Here is a 12,933-nt window from a genome sequence, read left to right on the forward strand (position 1 = left end):
TCTATTTGTATATCTATCTATATATCTATATGTCTGTCTGTCTATCTATCTGTCTATCTGTCCATCTGTCTTTCTGTCTATACTTCTATCTGTCTGTCTATCTCTCTGTCTGTCTGTCTGTCTGCCTATCTATCTATCTATCTATCTATCTATCTATCTATCTATCTATCTATCTATCTATCTATCTGTCTATCTATATCTCTGTCTACATATCTATCTATCTATCTATCTATCTATCTATTTGTATATCTATCTATATATCTATATATCTGTCTGTCTGTCTGTCTGTCTATCTATCTATCTATCTGTCTGTCTGTCTGTCTGTCTGTCTGTCTATCTATCTATCTATGTTTGTATGTCTGTTTGTCTATCTATCCATATCTGTCTGTCTGTCTGTCTATCTTTCTACAATACTCTCTATCATTCTATTGTTATATTATTCAGTCTGTCATTCTGTCTACAGCATCCATCCATCCTTGTTTTTTTTTTTATATAATTATCATGTATGCAATTGTTGTGACCATATTACTTGAGATACTAAACAAAATATTTTTGTTTGTTTGTTTCTTTTTATTCATATGTAATACTGCAAGACTATAATGAAGAATGGTGACCAGTGACCAACTAGAAACAAATTCTAATCAGACAAACCACCTCAAATAAATACTAATATATATTCACATACATTTAACCTGAAAAATAAACGTACAGTATCAACTACCCATTTCCAGCTATCTGTGACTGATAGAGAAATACATATGAATATATGCATAGACCAATTATTCCAGAGGGTGATTTTAAAATTGGTCCCCTGGTTCAGATTCTACACAGAAAGTCCACAAATTCAACACAGAGCGTCAAAAACACGGTGTGACATTTCAGTTCAAAGCCTTGTTCTTTCCTCTGGTTCAGAATGGATTGTTATCGCACACAGTAACCCACCCTGTGATAATTATCGTCAATAATTTATGCAGGCGGGCAGTAGATGGTGTTTTTTAAATGGGGTTGCTGTCTGCAGTCGTGCTCTGGCTGCTCCTGCTCATTTAGCTGGCTTTAATGTGCCATCTACCATTATCTATATGAGTCTGCTGTGCTTGTTTTTCACCGCTGTAGTTTTGTGCAAAGGGGACGTTTTTTCTCCCCTCTCTCTCTTTCCCTCCCTCCTTTCTCTCAGACTCTCTCTGGCTTCATTTTTTTTTCTCTTTTGTGTTTTTCCTCTTTGTGCTTCCATGTCACCCTTGTTACTTCACTGTCCCTCTGTTTTTCTCCTTCTCACACTCTCTGTTCACCCTTTTACACATAAAACTATACATTTAGAAAACTGGATGACGGTTTAACTGTATGATGTTTTATTACCATGGCCATACTATATTTTTTGATTTGTACCATGGTAATACTTTCTAATGCTGTAGAAATGACATTTTTACCATTTATTTAAGTTGAGTTGCATACATCAGCACAGCAACATAAATAAATAAATAATCATCCTACTGAGTATCTTTGTTGGGTTTGATTTTTAGTAAAAAAATATTTATGTTAACACACCACAACTATGTTCAAGATACATTATCTGAAAAATGCGTATGCATATAGGAGGTTGAGATATTTTTACTGGAAATAGTATGGCAAGCCGTTTTAGCTTAAAATGTTCCGTAATTGCATTTTTTTTACTAAGAATTCAATTTGAGAGCTCTGCAATTCAGTTCTTAGTAACAATAACAATTAGAGAGCTCTTTAATTCAATTATTACCGATAACAATTATCATTAAAGAGCTCTCTACTAGTAAAAATGCAATTACGACGAGTAGCGCTGAGAACATTTTAAGCTAAAACGGCTTGCCATAATTCATAAAGAATGATTTTTTTTTTTTTTTTCAGTGTGATGATCATCGGCCGATGCAGATATCAAAATGTTCAAATATTGACCAATAACATATCGGTCTCTCACTAATCTGGAGCTCAGGGTCTTTTTGAGTCTTTTATTCAGTTGGTGTTTGCCTTCTTTGCCTTTAGATGCATTAAAAGTGGGAAAGTGTCTATACGCTTGTGGACTGACACACACACACACACATATTCAGTTGTTAGACTGATAAATTGATGGTGGTTTGTGCTTGTTGTGGCAAAAATTCATCTCAAACAAACATCACTGCGTAAGAGACACTCAGAGTCAAATTATATAAAATAGAAGTATTTATTCTTGCAAGAATAGGAGCAGTCTAATACACAGTTGTTACCCTGTGCAGAAGAGTGACACCCCCCCAGACAGACTGAACTAGCTTTTATCTTAGTTTCAAGGCCTTCTTCCCCCCAGAGCCTTCCTCCCAGTAGTTTTCCATAGACGTCACTAGTTGGCCCATAAGCCCCCCTGCACCAAAATGGCCTTCTGACATCTAGGTCAGAGGTCCTTGTTCGTCTGTTCTCTGGAGTGTCTCCCTCTTCTGCCTCCCCAGGTACATAAACAGAATCTTCTCTCACTACAAGTGAGAGACACACATGTGACATTCTTTGAATCATCTATATTTTACACATTGAATAGGTTCTCTCTCTTATGATATCTGTTAGGGATCAATGACTATTAAAATTTCCACAACAAATTCCCGCTTTTTATCATTCTGATTACCCATAATCATAACAATAAACAATAAGACAAATTTTAAGTCATATCATCACACTTATACTCTTCATCTCTGATTTTTGCATAAATGATCACTCTCCTTGAACCTGTGAAGAAAAGTTTAGAATGAAGAAGCATAAGGCTGTTTTTGTTGGGGAAAGGCCCCGTAATATTTTAGCTAGCAAGTAAACATTTTTACGACGCCGGGCTGAACGAGAAATCTCTGTTCCTGCGCTCCTGTAAACAGACCCTCAGTCACGCCAGTAAGGAAAAAGGTAGTTATAACATAGTAAGGAAACAAACAGATAAAAGTATAATAAAAATCACTCAGTTTCAAACCCTATCTTTGTACGCCATCTCGTAACACGGATGACCGCTGCTTGTAACCTTCTTTAAATCTTTTGCCCTTAATCTTTCTCAGAAAATAAACAAATAGAAGAAAAACAAACAGAACATACATTTAACACATATCTCACTGTAGCTCCCGCTACATGTATCGTCACATAATTTTGTTCATCCTTGGGATAGACTGTCATTTTCACCAATTGAACAGACAGCATGTTTCACCTGTCACTGTAATCATATTCACCCATGAATAACAAAATTATTAGAATAACAATCCTAACTCCTATCATTAAGCCTTTTCCATTAATCTACGCCCATCTCCATATTTCACCTCGGTTTTCCTAACCATATTTTGTTCACTTCTAATTCAATTTAGTAAGCTCTATTTAATGCCACATTTAACAAAAATCTAACCAGAGAAGTCTTATAATTGTATCCATTCTTCCAACCAATGCAGTTGTTCAATATTAACTCTAATATTTCCATTACAGACACAATCAATATATTTTCTACATTTACAATCAAATCAATACCTAGTTTGATTCAATCAAACAAAATCATCACAAAAACAGATTCTTCTGTTAAACTTAAACCATCAGTTGTGTTGATCATCTCGTTCGCCCCACGGACGTTCCGTGTTCTTTTACCTTTAACTTTTAATCCAAAACATGCTGTGGTTCTACTTAATAAGCTTCAACAATTATCCCTACCATTTACATTAATTAATAGATCTTCTCTTCCCAAAAACATTTTCCTTAAATATTTCCTAATGAATAAGTAACCAATCAAATCTTTTGATCTACTGTATATCAATACTAAGCCCTATTTTGATTTAATCAAATAAAATCCTCAAAATAATCACAAAACCACATTCTTAAACCATTAGTTGGTTCACATCCTCCTCCAGGCGTGTTGATCATCTCGTTCGCCCCATGGACTATGGGATGATTGTGGCCTGTTGGTGTTGTCTAAGGTGAGAGGCTTGGACCCAGGTGACACACTGATCTCCTGAGATCACCACCGCACCCCCACTGGAATGAACCATTTCCTGCTTCCCGTCACCTGTGAATGGAGACCTTAAGTATTTTGTTAGTGACCGCTTGTCTTGCCGCTCGTCCCCTTTGGTGTGACCTGTGGATTCAACAATCTGAAACATTATCACCGGATAATTTCTTGCTCACTTAATAGCACTCGGGGTCCTTTTACCCTGAAAAACACAATATTTATACATTTGGAACAGAATTAGTTCTGTTTGATCCAATCCATCCTGACATTCTGTAAAAGGAAAATTTTAAGTTATGCGCTGCGCAGGTGTAGCACCTTTCTGCTACAATAATAACCCAGGCCAGGACAGTTAGCCAAATTCATCCATAGCCATTATTTTATTGGCACATTTTGCCCTGTCTCCCAATCCTGCATGCTCTCTGTAAAGAGAAACAAATTTCGAGGTTATTGTCAGATAGTAAAGTACGTAGTTTTTTTTGTCTACTGTTCTCCCGTGTCCTTCGATGCCCTGGCGTTTCCTGTTGAAACAATCTTTGTTATTGGTGTGTGCAGCACACTCACAGACATCAATTTTGTTAGGCAGAAAAATGGCTTCTTTCAGGGCTTTTATCCAAATACCCCTAGTGTTCTCCCAACATTTATTCAGCAAATGTGAACCCCTTAATAAACCATATTTGGCAATTGTTATACCATCCCCCTTTTGATGCACGACACAACTCGAGCATCAATTTAACATAACATTTAACATAGTGTTTTTGATAAAGTTTGCCATCAACACTAATCCAAACATTCCTTCAGACAAATTCCCTCCAGACATCTTTCTCTGCCTCTGAAACAAAAATATTACAAAAATATTACATTCTTCACTTAAAGCCACAATCTCATCTTCTTATCGAAGTATTTGAAAGGCAACGGCCCTCAGTCTCACACCGAATCTTGCTTTTCAGGCCTGTTGTTTGGTCTCTCAAGTCAGTCATCTACAAACATTTCCAAAGTCATCCATTTTCCCTATCAGGTCAAGTCGTGCTGTACAGACTTGGTCAATGTCAGTCAATCATTTCTCCCCCTTTGTTCACAATAATCATAAATATGAGAGGCTCTCTTGATAATTTCATGTTGACTTAGCCAATATGTCACTTTGTTGTTTCCCTCAAATCTACAACATTTTCATTTATCTCAGCCCATGCCAGATGGTGATCTACAACTACACAATTCCAATTTACTTAAACTGATCTTCAAATCTACATTATGTATGACAAAAGTATTACTACCAGACAGAGCTTGATGACCAATCAACTTAAAGCTTGTCCCATGTTCTGTATTGTCTTTTCATCAGAATTATCAGCTTCTTTAAAATTTGTCATTTGCCTTAACCCATCTGTAATGATAAACTCATTCCAGAGGTTAATGACGCAATATACACACCATTCAGGCGGAATATTAGTGCCCCAAACTAATACATACAAGACATAAAGTGCTGTCACTATCACACGCACACTCGTACTAGACACACATATGTTAACTGCTCATTCTCAATGTTCACTTTTCTTTATATTATTGCTAAAAGATTTAAATTTTAAATAAGATTTTAACCTTTCCATTTTTCCTGTAGCTTCTACCTAATTTTACATGGTATTTTAACCAGTTTTTTCAAAGCATGCCTGTTCATTATTCATTAGAATTTAACGAGGTCAGCTGGGTTGTTTTGTTTCATTATCATTATTTTGCTTCAGCTTGCTCTAGCAGGCCAATAACAGAAAGACAGACACAGTTACCATCCCTTCCTCCGCTCAAGCAGTCTCTCTCACTATAAACAAATAATTTTTTCACCAGCCTCCTAAGGCTGTAACTTAGTCAAAATTTGTATTCATTACAATAACCTTTGACCATTCACCTTTGTCATCCAGACTTTCCTTAAATCAAAAGCTGTCTTCATCTTTAGCCACCACCATGTCTAACGACCTTCAAGAGTTAAAACTATGTTATAACATATTAGTTCAAAATCAACACTATGATTTTCCTTGCCCATAAGGCAAACCAGTACATAAAAAGTTTTGCTACTGTCTCCACAACAACTAATGGGAATCACTTCATGGCCTCAGCTGGCTCTTGAAAGCCCATTTCTGTTAGCCCTTTATCTATAATCTCCATCAGGGTGTTTTCCCCTGGCATATTTGCAGACTTGTCACAATGAAAAACAAGCCATACAATGAATGCGGTTTCTTCTGGCGAGTGGTATGTAGAGGAAACTCACATTTTCCGGGTCAGACCGCCGTGACTCGTCACAGCGCATCTCACCTCTCAATGCTCTGCTGACCCCGGTGGCCTCCAGTAATCAGCGCTCAACTCTCATACCTTTCTCACATATAACACCTCCATCCCGGAGGTGCCCAATGTTCGTGACCCCCTGCGTTAGGCTGTCCCCTGGCCAGGAAGATCAAACCCGTCATTGAGTAGCCACTGTACACACTGGTGACCGCTCTTTCCCATCACACAATCAGTTCTCTTCAACAGAACTCAGCTGTTTTCTGGAGCTTAGGAAAGGCACGTTCAAGAGTCACCAGGGCCATTCCGATTGCCTAATAGTGTTCACATAGGGAGACAGATTAATAACAACAGTATTTAATCACTTAAATCCATTAACCATCTTAAAAGCAGAAACCTAGCTGCTTAGATTTATACTCAGTGAATTTAGATCACAACCGTACATTCAGTGTACTTCATCTGTAGCCGGAGCTATCGGTCCTGAATGGTGGAGACTAAATCAGACAAAGAAGTTACTGGTCCTAAAATAAGCTAATCAAAATGTCATCTCTATCTGTATTATTATTTTAAATACTTCTTTAAAGTCATTCAGTTTTATTTTTAAAACATCTCTGTAAATGGTTTCTTTTACCATCTCTGTGTCTATGATTCTTCAACTGACACACTGTGCTTTACATATTATCACAGATACCAGCCTTTAGCTGACTCATTGAATGAGAGAGACTCTGAGACTCTATTGGATGGTACACTGCTCTCTCATATACTTCTAACATCAAACTTTTATTTATTATCTTTTAACTCTATCCCAGCTTAAGGCATCTTTGCCAGAAATTACATACGGTTTCAAATAAACATATTATTTATATTTGTCTTTTGCCCACACATCAGGAAATTTAGGCATTACAAATTTCCACTCAGATTGAGTCTGTTGCACTGGCAGTTTCAGGCACAGCACACATCAGATTCAGATAAGCAAACTGTTTCATTACAGCCAATAACAAACTTATCTTTTGAAAGCAAAACATCAGCTTCTAGTTCTTTCATGGTCAACTTTTCAAGCTGTTTGTTTAATCAGCATTTAGCAACTGTTAATCCTATAACACTGCTTCTGCTTATTTGTTCTTACATAATGGTAATTATTCTAGTTCTCAATAACGTTTCACATTTCTCAATCTCAATTTTAGTTGTCAAGTTCTCAATTACCATAACTTAATATCTGACTTAAGTTTTCTCTTGGAGTTTATCAATCTCCAATTAGGATTCACACTAAGTTTGAGGCAAGCACTCTCTGCTTGTGATACTTTTGCAGTTATTGTAAATCATCTGTGAGATTAGTCTCTCTATATCATCTAAAATCTTTTTAAAAATTTTAATTGCAACACAATCATCCTTTTAGTTACTTTGATATATTCTGCAACTCACATTTGTTGGAGTCATTCATTTTACATCAACCTGTATTCAATTCACTTATAAAAATTACTATTATAGATCTTTTCTTCAAAAGGATTCACTTTAAGATCAATCTTTTGACCTTGTTTTTTATCTCTTATTTCTCAGACCAAAAATTGTCACTGTCGTCATTTAAACACTGATCTATTTTCAAACCAATATTATTACCAGAAATGTGTTGTCATTTTATCACATTTTTAAAACCCCTCTCGGTGGAAATTTACAGTTACCTATTAAATTGTCCCGATGACCACCATTAAAACACTCTCTGTCATCTAGTGAATTTGTTTCAGCCTCAACTTCAGCATCAGACACCTTGCAGTTTGATCACTGTGAGCTTCCAAAGGGCTTCAACTTAACACGCCCTTGAAGCAGTGTGTGTCCCATTCAGGAATGTAAACAGACCCACTGATAAGCAGTTCTCTGTATTCCTTTGACCATCCACCAATGGCGGATTCAAATCACAATAGCCAAATCATACTCTTTATCATTATTATTGGCAGAACATAATTTCATGAGCAGCACAGAAAATGCTCAAAATATTCGAATTTGTTTTCTGTCTTTACCTTACTAATTTGGTATTATCATCAACAACACTAACTACAAGCACTGTTGCTGTTATCCCAGCTTATCTTTTACAAAACATCATCTGCAAATCTCTTCAAAGTGAGATCTTCAGAGCAGAGCTGTTTACAGCATTTGCTCTCTTCTGTCTCACTATTTATTTACTTATTTATTTTCCCGGACTGTTCCGTTACTCTTCATAAAGTGTAACAATTTGTACATCATTATTTTCATTACAACTGGTTTGAAGCCTTTTTTCCTTCCATCACATTATTGTCTCAGTCTTATCTCTACTGTTTCTCCAAAACAGATTATATTACTCAGTCCGTAAATTACACAGACAACCATTATAGCTACTTGCTTCTTTAATCTTATTTTCTTAACATTAATAAAATAAAACAGATATATCATCATTTCAATCATTATTTTATCAAAATCTAGAATTGTTCCCCATTCTGCTTAAAACATTCTTCATATCATGTTAATCCCTGTCAATCATACAATGCCTTATTTTATTCTAAAACTTTTCATATCATTTAAACTTCCATAAATTCTATCAGACCATGTCTATTTTCATCACATATAGTTTTCTACTATATTTCTCCTTTCTTTTCCCTACATGCCAGTTCCTTCATTATCCTCTCCTTTCTTTTCTCAAACATGCCAGTTCCTTCATTATCTAACCAGTACATGATTGTTTGAACAATCCCCACACACACATGTCTCAACCTTTTGTTTTTTCACTTCCCTCTTCCACCAAGTCTCACTTACAGTTCAGTTCCCTCTATTTCACACAGACAGGCTTATTGCTTCTTGCTACTTCAATCCTTGTCATATAAATTTAAGTTCTATAGACATCCCATGTCATGCATCCATTATCTGTTCACATTTTTACACACATGTTGAACGCAGCCACAACAACCTTTTGTCCCGCTGCCCTGTTCCACTGATTCTCGCACACTCTTAGTCTATTTGTGCTCATGGTAGCTCATGATCATGGTATTTTCTCAGTTTTTTTCCAATATCTAAAACATACATTTTTTCCCCCATACTTTCCTAGTTCTACAGAAAACCGGTGTATCAAATTTCGCAAGCTTGCTTTTGAGACATCCCCATACTGGCTGTTTTCTGTTCTCTGTGGATTTCTCTTCAACGCGCGTTCTCTTGGTCTGAAAGGCGTCCCTCCCAGACCCGATTTTTCTTTTAACCCAAATCGGTCGGGTTGCACTATTAGTGCCCTCCTAATTATGGTTTACCAAAAAATCTTTTCTGGTTCCCCCTAATTAGCCTCAGCACCTAAAAACAATTTGCTCCGTGGTGGAACAACTAATTTTCAGGGTACCTATCTGTTTGAAATCTCTTGATCTGTTACAGTTCTCACTTAATCCCAGATTATTTATCTGCTTGAAATTTCTTGTTCTGTCACAGACCTCAATTAATCTCAGATATTTTCCTCTCGTATCTGTTTGAAATCTCTTGATCTATATATAGATCTCAATTAATCTCAGATTACGTACCACAGAAACAGCCTTCAGCCAATATGGTTCAATTTCACTCTTCCCCCAATTAAACTGAATTTAATTAACTTACCCAAAAGAAAATAAATTGAACTGTCTCTTACCAGAGATGCTTCTGTTGCCACCTGCGGGTTCTTTAGATTCCAGTGGTCGATTCTCCCGGCCCTGATATCGGTCGGCCCCTCTCTCTCAAGTTTACGAGGTAGAGCTGGAACTTACTTAGTCCAGGTGGCCAAACACCGTCCGATCTCAGGTCCAGGAGGCACGTCCAAGGAATGTCACTTCTGACACCAAAACTGTTGTGGCAAAAATTCATCTCAAACAAACATCACTGCGTAAGAGACACTCAGAGTCAAATTATATAAAATAGAAGTATTTATTCTTGCAAGAATAGGAGCAGTCTAATACACAGTTGTTACCCTGTGCAGAAGAGTGACACCCCCCCAGACAGACTGAACTAGCTTTTATCTTAGTTTCAAGGCCTTCTTCCCCCCAGAGCCTTCCTCCCAGTAGTTTTCCATAGACGTCACTAGTTGGCCCATAAGCCCCCCTGCACCAAAATGGCCTTCTGACATCTAGGTCAGAGGTCCTTTTTCGTCTGTTCTCTGGAGTGTCTCCCTCTTCTGCCTCCCCAGGTACATAAACAGAATCTTCTCTCACTACAAGTGAGAGACACACATGTGACATTCTTTGAATCATCTATATTTTACACATTGAATAGGTTCTCTCTCTTATGATATCTGTTAGGGATCAATGACTATTAAAATTTCCACAACATGCTCTTACCTCAACAGAGCTGCTTTCTGCTCAGATCTCTAGTGGTGTATTTGTCTGTTTCTGGCGTTCAAGCGAATGTGTTCGTCTTGTTTTCCTGTGTTCTTCTGTACTGCGTTTGATGTCTGCTGTAACAGTTTCTCTTCATGAGCGCGCAGGCCCTTTCAGGCAAAGTGTTGATAAAGAAGGACTGATAGTGGACAAGAAGGCCGTGTTTGAGCTGAAATGAGGCCGAATACCGTCAGAGGGTTTGCTGGCTCTCACTCTTGAGATGTTCTGAGGTTCCCGTTGTCAGCCCGGGCGAAACGAGAGCGATTCTGCCAGCTTGCTGCACGCTTTGTGCTGACAAAGACTTTATGACAAAAGACACACATTTTTTAGCTGCCTAAGAGAAGCGTTAGCTGGAGGGAACGTGTGTTTGCGTTGGAGAAATGGAGCGAAAGCAAGACAGAAAGAGAGAGGCAGAACATGAAAGCTTGTTTTCCCGCGTAAACCCACTGGTTGCACATCAGTCGGTATACGTTTTCGTAAAAGGGAAGACGTACGGCGTTGCTTTCAGGCCCTTTTTGTTGTCATTTAAATTAGGGGCTCGCCGTTTGTTGGAGCAGAAGTTCCAAGCGAACTCGAGGTTTCATGACATTTCTCTTCCTGTCTCCCTCGCTCTCACCCATGAAAGAGGCGCTCTCGGATCGTTTTGCCTTCCTTTGCCACAAGGAAAGTTCAGGGTCAGCATTGACTGGAAATGATACACTCTCCCAGGGGAATCTGTGCACTTTCCAAAATGTAAATCGCACCTCAGAAAAGAAGCGCGCTCGTTTATGTGTGTGTGAGCGTGCGAGTGTGTGCGCGTCGGCTCCCTGCTGTTCTCTAAGCTTGCGCTGCTCACCTTTAAACAGCACAACAATAATCAATGGGCCGTTATTAATGATAAAAGTCATTTATGTACACAGTTCTGGCCTCCCGCAGGGCTCGGTACGACTTTGTAGTTGTGGAGAAGCATTTGTGCTTGATCTGTGCTCTGTATTGGATTCTTCAGCAGGGCAGCCAGTCTGACTGCGGTCCTCTCCAAAGCACCGGCCCGGCTATGGGCTCAATCGCACCGCGGATTGATCCAACCTTTCAGAAAATATGGATGTGCTCAATGCCAAATGAATTCAGCAGGACGGCTGTAATACGGACGTATCTTTACTTCAACCGTATAGTGAACTGAAAATCACTGAGGCAAACTGTTTGATTATATTGACTGGAAATGAGATGGACTCGGTTCCTCTCAAACGCACGGGGACATTTGCTTTCTAACAGGAGAGAAATGGATTATCGGTATCAGGGGAGATAAATCTCGCCTCTCTGAAAATATTATCGGATTCCAAAACACAGAAAAGGACGCCGTTTGAAATATTAAGTGCAGGGACATTAAACTTTTAGATTTGTTCAAAAGCATACTACCAAACTAGATGACGTTTATAATGCCGCCTTAAAAGGTGGCTTGTTTTGGATCAAATCTAAAGCGGATTTGCATGTGTTCATCATGGAGAAGGCAATCCCAGAATGCATCACGATTCGCTTTTCCAAGATGGTGGAGGAAAGTGTCATTCAATACTGAAAAATATGGGGAAATAAACAACAGTTTTATACAAATATTGTGTTTTTAATTACATTTTTAATGATTGTGTATCTCCCTGAGCAACACCAAAATCATTTGTAAATGGCGAATTATAGGACTTTTCCAGAAGAAAAAAAAGTTAGGTTAATAAGATTTTTTAATTTTTTTTACGAAATTAATATTCAGCAAGGATGCATTAAATTTATTTAAAAGTGACATAATGTTACAAAACAATCTTGTTTCAAATAAATGCTGTTCTTTTGAATTTTCTTTTCATTGAAGAAGTCTGGTTTCCACAAAAATATTAAGCAGCACAACTGTTTTCAACATTGATAATAATAAGAAATGTTTCTTGAACATATTAGAAGGATTTCTGAAGGATCATGTGACACTGAAGACAAAATTCAGCTATGCCATATCAAGAATAAATTACTTTTTTTAAATATCTTAAAATAGAAAAGTTATTTTAAATTTGAATAATATTTCACAATATTACTTGACTGAATTTTTGATCAAATAAGTGCAACCTTGGTGGGCTTAAAAGACTTATTATTTCTTCTTATTAAATAATTATTGCATGTTGTATATTTTAAAGCCTTTGTAGGCTCTAAAATCTCTTGAAATAAATCTCACATTTACGCAGAGCATTTCAAATCACTCATCAACGAAGCCTAGTTAAAACAAATGACATATTACAACCCCGTCTGTGAATATAGAGCAAGTCATGTGATCCACAGGCCTCCAGGTAGAACTAATCAACCAGTTTGTACAACCCCTATTGTGTGCATGGTGTATAA

This window comes from Rhinichthys klamathensis, unplaced genomic scaffold (assembly GCF_029890125.1).
Source record: "Rhinichthys klamathensis goyatoka isolate OS25496 unplaced genomic scaffold, OSU_Roscu_1.1 h1tg000654l_1, whole genome shotgun sequence".
NCBI lineage: Eukaryota > Metazoa > Chordata > Actinopteri > Cypriniformes > Leuciscidae > Rhinichthys > Rhinichthys klamathensis.